The sequence below is a fragment of the Aquarana catesbeiana genome, linkage group LG06 (assembly GCF_042186555.1).
Source record: "Aquarana catesbeiana isolate 2022-GZ linkage group LG06, ASM4218655v1, whole genome shotgun sequence".
In the NCBI taxonomy this organism is placed as follows: Eukaryota; Metazoa; Chordata; class Amphibia; order Anura; family Ranidae; genus Aquarana; species Aquarana catesbeiana.
Window position 1 is genome coordinate 116,786,046 of NC_133329.1, and position 7,977 is coordinate 116,794,022.

The window sequence follows — 7,977 nt, forward strand, 5'->3', positions numbered from 1 at the left end:
TACCTGTATAGTTATACTGTATTGTTTGTACTGGACAGGCAAACTGATGGCGTGGATGGTTTTGAATGGAATTCCGCACCGATTAACAATTCCCCCTTTAGTAAATGGAGGCGTGGTCTTGTGGTACGCACTATGTTGGTGACTGTTAAGTTTATGCAGCTGTCTGCTGTGCAGAGGAGATGATTTAAACTAAAAGCAGTGAACCCTCCTGTCACCCGTGTAACGTTTCCTCAACCCTCCCTGTCCAAAATCCAAACAATTTATTTACACCCCAACAACCTCTTTACTTCAATGCTTCTTTCTTTGACGGGGTGCGGGATTGGGGGGGTTATAAAAAAGACAAGGCATAAAGAATCCTCTTTTCAGGGGATGATAGAAAGGTCTCCTTGGCAACCAGGCCTACAATGTGTGCTCCAGTTATGGGTACTGAAGGGAAGGACAGGATGGGAGGGAGGTTGGCTTGAATGGAGAAAGAAGTGTGTGAATGGAGCAAAGTCGTCATTGACATGCACAAACTAAAGGGACCTGCCAGAGAATGAAATAATTCAACATGCAGACCTCACATCCTATTTTCTATACACTGCACCAGAGACACTGTGTAGGGGGATAGCTATTTACCCACAAATTGCGTTTACAATGGCGCAAAGGGTTTTACTGCAGACTTGTACTTTTAAACGTATAAAGACATATTAATGTTTGGAGAAGTCTTAAAGTGGACCTTTCCTCTTCTTCCTCATCTGATAACACCACCATTGCTGGACAGAAAATATATCAATAAACACATTTATCGATAACTGCTTGACTCCTCCTTTACTGCTAATACTCTGCTCTTCTTCCTAGTATCCCGTGCCGCCATTTTCAAAAGAACATGTTGCCAGTGGCTGGCTTCTTATTCCTTGTTTTGTACTGGCCCACCGGTGATGTTGCTCCTGATCTAGTGCATGCAGCAAACGAGATTTGGCATGGCTTATTACTGAACAATAACAAGTCACCCCAGATCTCATACAGAGCATGGATAAGATCAGGCAAGATTTCCCTAAAAGGCACTGGTGACGTAGCCTTTCCAGGGTGCACCTGTTAGACTAGGGCTACATCATCCCAACCTTACAATGCCTCAGGAACGTCCAGAAGTAGAAAGGAATTTTATGCCGCGTACACACGAGCGGACTTCTCGTAGGACTGAACTCCGAAGGACTTTTCAACGGAGTTCCGACGAAGCGGACTTGCCTACACACGATCCCGCCAAAGTCCGATAACTTCTAACGTGATGACGTACGACCAGACTAGGAAAGGAAGTTCAATAGCTAGTAGCCAATAGCTGCCCTTGCGTCGTTTTCGGTCCGTCGGACTAGCATACCGTTTTTTCCGATAGGAATCGAGTCCGTCGGAAAGATTTGAAACGTGTTCTATTTTTAAGGTCCGTCAGATTTTTCGACAGAAAAGGTCCGATGAAGCCCACACACGATCAGGATGTCTGCCGGATTTGTTCCGTCAGACCTTTTCTGCCGGAAAGTCCGCTCGTGTGTACGCGGCATAAGTTTACCAAAAGTTGTTTAACCATTTAAGGACCGAGCCTCTTTCTGAGATTTGTTCTTTACAAGTTAAAAACTGCTTTTTTTTTTTGCTAGAAAATTACTTAGAACCCCGACACATTATACATTTTTTTTCTACCACCCTAGAGAGAAAAAAGGCAGTTGATGCAATACTTTCTGTCACACCGTATTTGCGCAGCGGTCTCACAAGCGCACTTTTTTTGGAAAAAATACACTTTTTGAATTAAAAAATAAGACAGCAGTGAAGTTAGCCCAATTTTTTTTATGTTGTGAAAGATAATGTTACGCCGAGTAAATTGATACCCAACATGTCACGCTTCAAAATTGCGCCCACTCGTGGAATGGCGACAAACTTTTACCCTTAAATATTACCATAGGCGACGTTTAAAAAAATCTACAGGTTGCATATTTTGCGTTACAGAGGAGGAATCATTGCTCTCACTCTACCGATCGTGGCGATACCTCACATGTGTGGTTTGAACACCGTTTTCATATGCGGGGGCTACTCACGTGTTCGTTCGCTTCTGCATGCGAGCTCGGCGGGGCGTGTTTAAATTTTTTTTTTTTAACTTATTTATTTTACCTTTTATTTTTAATTTTTACACTGTTCTTTAAAAAAAAAATGTCACTTTTATTCCTATTACAAGGAATGTACACATCCCTTGTAACAGAAAAAAAGCATGACAGGACCTCTTAAATATAAGATCTGGGGTCAAAAAGATCTCATATTTACACTAAAATGCAATAAAAAAAAAAAAAAAATTGTCATTTAAAAAAAAAAATTTTTAAAAATGGCCCTTTAAGAGCTATAGGCGGAAGTGACGTTTTGACGTTGCTTCCACCCTGAAGTGGTATGGAGACGGGTGGGGGCCATCTTCCCTTCACTCGTCTCCATACCAAGGAAGGAGAAGGATCTGATCGCCTCTGCCGCTACCGACAGCTCCGGTAAGCGGCAGAGGGCACCGGAGAGCGGCGGGAGGGGAGGGCCTCTCCCGCCGCCGATAAAAGTGATCTTGCGGCGAATCCGCCGCAGAGACCACTATTATCAGAAACTGGACCGCCCGCCAAAGAAGAGGATACCAGGGATATGGCAGCTAGCTGCTGCCATAACAAAGATATACCTCTTCAAAGTTAGGACGTATATCAGCGTGCGGCGGTCCGGAAGTGGTTAATTTTACAAGTGACTCTGATGGCATTTATGGGTGGATATGCAGTACTGCATGCACCATAAATGTTTCTGTTTGGGGTGAAGGATCACTTTAAAGCTTTTTTAGCTGATCCCTAACACTTTTTTTGAGTGGGCATACTAACACAAGCTATTCATTGGCTCTTCTGTGAAATGAGCGATTCTGCCACTGGCAAATCACCTTCACTGGCCTGTACAGACTTTTCTGTAGTTTCTAGTGGCAGAGTTATTCGAAGCACCCATAGAGTGGCAGTTGGATGAGGTTGGGTACACTAAGGTTTCCCATTTCCTGCTGAAAATAATAGCTTTATGATCTCATGCCTACCAATTATAAGCAATAAGTATAGCTAGTAGCAATTACGGTAGTTCAACTGTACTTGTTCTGTAATGTTAAAGATGTTTCATAGCTTCTGCAAACCACTTCTGCATAATAATGAGTGTTAGGAACATACCCCAGCAGTTATTTCCCCACAGGTGAATACAGTCTATGAAACATTTTCAACATTACAAAACCGGTCTAGTTAAATATGACTAACTACTACTAGCTGTACGATGACCTAGAGGTTGCTTGAGAAATGGCCAATTCCTGCCTTTCAGATAAGTTACCGCTGACACCATTGATCTTTTTAGCTATCTGTAAGGGGGCAATTCTTCCCAATGACTTCAAGTGTAATTCACCGTACACACGATCGCACATTCCAACAACAAAATGCATCAGATTTTTTCCGACGGATGTTGGCTCAAACTTGTCTTGCATACATACGGTCACACAAAGTTGGTCGGAAATTCCGAACGTCAAGAACGCGGTGACGTACAACACGTACGACGAGCTGAGAAAAATGAACTTCAACAGCCAGTGCTGCTCTTCTGCTTGATTCTGAGCATGCGTGGCACTTTGTGCGTCGGAATTGTCTACACACGATCGGAATTTACGCGAACGGATTTTGTTGTTGGAAAATGTTAGATCCAGCTGTCAAACTTTGTGTGTCGGAAATTCCGATGGAAAAAGTCAGATGGAGCCTACACACGGTTGGAATTACCGACAACAAGCTCTGATCGCACATTTTCCGTCGGAAAGTCCGATCGTGTGTACAGGGCATTAGGAGCATTCTTCCCACTGACCATCACACTAATGTATCATGAGTTGTAAATATAGTAATTATTAGCAGGGGTTCCCTGAGACCAGAAAGCTCTTTCAAGCGTTCCACTGTGTTGAATTGGTTGAGAAAGGCTGATCTTGATAAATGAAAGCCAAATTCATATTAGCAATAAGTCCCCTTTTTACTGGTAATGCCAGAAAAATCCGGTCCAGGTGATCACATATACACCATATTACTAAAAGTATTGGGACAAGAAGCGCCTATGCATTAGCCTGCCGGCAGGTCAGCTCGCGATAGTCAAACGACAGGGAGATGTCCACCTGTTGCCAAGGAACCAACGAAAGAAAGCTTCACTCCCAGGATACTCTTTATGAAAGTAAGGATCTGGAAATTCTATGTAAGGAGGAACAGAAGAGGGCTTCATAGTGCAGTATATTCCAATAAAAAGTCTTTATTTCCGAACTGATCATACAGATGAAAAATCCATAAAATCAAAGCAGGCAAGAAAGGTTGTTTGAACTACCCGCGGTGTATACCAATCAGCTGTTCAGCGTGATGACGTCACAGGACTATGCTCCACCCGACGCGTTTCCCCTATAAAAGGTATCCACTGGGAAAGGAGATCACATATACACCATATTACTAAAAGTATTGGGACGCCTGCCTTTACACACACATGAACTTTAATGGCATCCCAGTCTTAGTACATAGGGTTTGATATTGAGTTGGCCCACCCTTTGCAGCTATAACAGATTCAACTCTTCTGGGAATACTGTCCACAAGGTTTAGGACTTTGTCTATGGGAATGTTTGACATTTGTGAGGTTAGGCTGAGATGTGGACAAGAAGGCCTGGCTCGCAGTCTCTGCTTTAATTCATCACAAAGGTGTTCTATTGGGTTGAGGTCAGGACTCTGTGCAGGTCAGTCAAGTTCCTCTACCCCAAACTCGCTTATCCATGTCTTTATGGACCTTATTTGTGCACTGGTGTGCAGTCATGTTGTAACAGGAAGGGATCATCCCCAAACTGTTCCCACAAAGTTGGGAGCATGAAATTGTTCAAAATTTCTTGGTATGCAGACACCTCCAGAGTTCCCTTCAGTGGAATTAAGGGGCCAAGCCCAACCCCTAAAAAACAACCCCACACCATAATCCTCTCTCCACCAAATGATTTGGACCAGTGCACAAAACAAGGTCCATGAAGACATGGATGAGCGAGTTTGGGGTAGAGGAACTTGACTGGCCTGCATAGAGTCCTGACCTCAACCTGATAGAACACCTTTGGGAAAAATTAGATCAGAGACTGCGAGCCAGGCCTTCTTGTCCAACATCAGTGCCTGACCTCACAGGCTTCTGGAAGAATGGTCAAACATTCCCATAGACAAACACCTAAAACTTGTGGATAGCCTTCCCAGAAGAGTTGAAGCTGTCATAGCTGCAAAGGGTGGGCCAACTCAGTATTGAACCCTATGGACTAAGACTGGGATGGCATTAAAGTTCATGTGCGTGTAAAGGCAGGCGTCCCAATACTGTTGGTAATATAGTGTATATATGTGAACATTTTACAATTCAACTATTATTGAACTGCTGACAATAATCTCCTGTCCATGGGTACCTTTAGTATCTGTAAATATAACCTTTCTTCAGTTAAAATCTGTTGTATATACCGTACTCATGCTACTTTAAAGAGTGTCTGGACTTTTAGAGTAAAGTAACAGAGTCCCTTGCTAGCCCATCCCTGACCCACATCTACTAAGTTTCACCATGTTTCCCTGACATTACAGAGTCTTAGTGACATATCTTCTTCTTAGCTAAATACCCAGTTTGGATAAAGGGGGAAAATGTGACCTTTATCCAATTGCCAGACTCGAACACTGTCACGTGAGGAAGGGGGATGTCATCAACCTTCTGTAAGAGCCAACACTGCAACGTAGAACATGTCACATGGTCTAACTCATATACAGCAGAGGAACGTTGGGGAACATGGCAAAGATGATAAAAGTGGGCCAGGGTGAGGAGGGTGGACTAGCAAGAGACTCTACCATTTTACTCTGAACAGGCAAAGTGATATATTCTCTGAAAGATCATTGAAAGTTAAAAGGAGTCCGTCATCCTCCACTAAGATCCATAACATTCTTAGATGGATGAGTAAGCTCTTAAAGTGGAACTAAACCTTCCTATCCTTTTCAGCCAAGAAAGCTGCCATCTTAGCCTCTGTTTGGTTTGCAACTGCCATGGTGCTGAACATGTGATCAGTTATGACACCAGCCCTTTGATGGTTTGACAGTTTGGTTGAGAGCACAAGCCAATGTAACTGTTTTTTGAAACTGTTAAATCGATGGGTTTAGTTCCTTTTTACATTGTTTTTTCACGTGTGTATGACTGTTATACTGAGATGTGGAGACACAAATACAGAAGGGAGTGTTTATCTTCAAATGAACTTAGGTCATGTTAGATCCAATCAGTTCTTAGAAGTATTCTTCTTTAATCTGCTTTAACCACTGACAAAACAGCTAAATTCACAGATAAAATATATATATTAAAGACGTTTAAACCACACACAAAAAAAAAAAAGATATTTCTGGCCATTCAGGGACTGTAAGAGGCTAATATAAGGTCAAATTCAGCTAGTGACATTGCTTGCATTAAAAAATACAGTTAATTATATAATATTTACAGAGTTGCAGCTTACCAATCATTAGATGTAGTAGCTGCATTGGTTTTCTTTTTTTAGGCTTTTCCTTTTGGGATAAAGGTATAAGGCTCTGTTTCCACTAGTGCGACTTTTCATGCGACTTGGGACTGAAAAGTCGCATGACAAATTGTTTCCCATGATTTCCAATGAGTACCGTTCATATCTGTGCGACTTCAAGTCGCAGCGACTTCAAAGTAGTCCCTGCACTACTTTGGTCCCACTTTGATGCGACTTGAGGTCTATAGATACAGGCATTGCTTCAAATCGCGGTAAAAAGTCGCGGTAAAATCGCGGTAAAAAATCGCGGCAAAATCGCGCGACTTTGGGGACGCACTAGTGGAAACCTAGCCTTAGGCTAGGTTTCCACTAGTGCGTCCCCAAAGTCGCGCGATTTTGCCGCGATTTTTTACCGCGATTTTACCGCGACTTTTTACCGCGATTTGAAGCAATGCCTGTATCTATAGACCTCAAGTCGCATCAAAGTGGGACCAAAGTAGTGCAGGGACTACTTTGAAGTCGCTGCGACTTGAAGTCGCACAGATATGAACGGTACTCATTGGAAATCATGGGAAACAATTTGTCATGCGACTTTTCAGTCCCAAGTCGCATGAAAAGTCGCACTAGTGGAAACAGAGCCTTACACAAATAAATAAAAACAGATCATTGCAAGCACCCCTTTCAGTGGTTAATGGTTTGTCTCATCCCTCTAACTGCTACATCTGTAAGAGAGCTTGTTCTTTTGAAAAACAACAGACTCACTGGCCAGATCACCATGTGAAAACTAATGCAGCCACCACATACTGTATATGTAAGCTACAATATAATAAAATATTTGCTTTTTGGTTTAATACTGCTTTACTTTGTGTCTTTTATATTTGCCTAAAGTTCAGTTTAAAGTTCACGTATGATTCGAACTTCTGACTCTGACATTTAAGCCCTACACATAACCCAACTCTTAGTTTCACATTAGCATTTGCTATTAGCATTTGCTATTATTAGACAAGCACACAGAATTTACCGGTTTCCGAGAAGTTTAAAGGAAAAATAATTTCATACTCTCGGTTTCTGATTATTACTAGGTAAATTTAAGCATGTGAACATTAGGGTTTAAAATCAACTATAAAAATTTCTATACAACATGCAAACGCAGTCAACAAGTTAAGTTAATCGTTGATGTAATTCAGCCGTCCAGAAATGACTAAACGAGTGCTAAAGACAATTTACACTTATATAGTAATACTTTATAATTCTTTTCACAGTGTATGTAGGAGGAACTGCCGCCTCATTTTATGATTCTGTGCCCTACTCACATGCTTCAATGTGTGTCGATGAAAATTACTGTGTTGCCCATTGCAACCATTCTGCTTGTCAATCTCTAACTTACACCAGTGAAATATGTTTAACGCTTTTCTAAACCCAAGAACAAAAATGCTTACTAGTTCCTT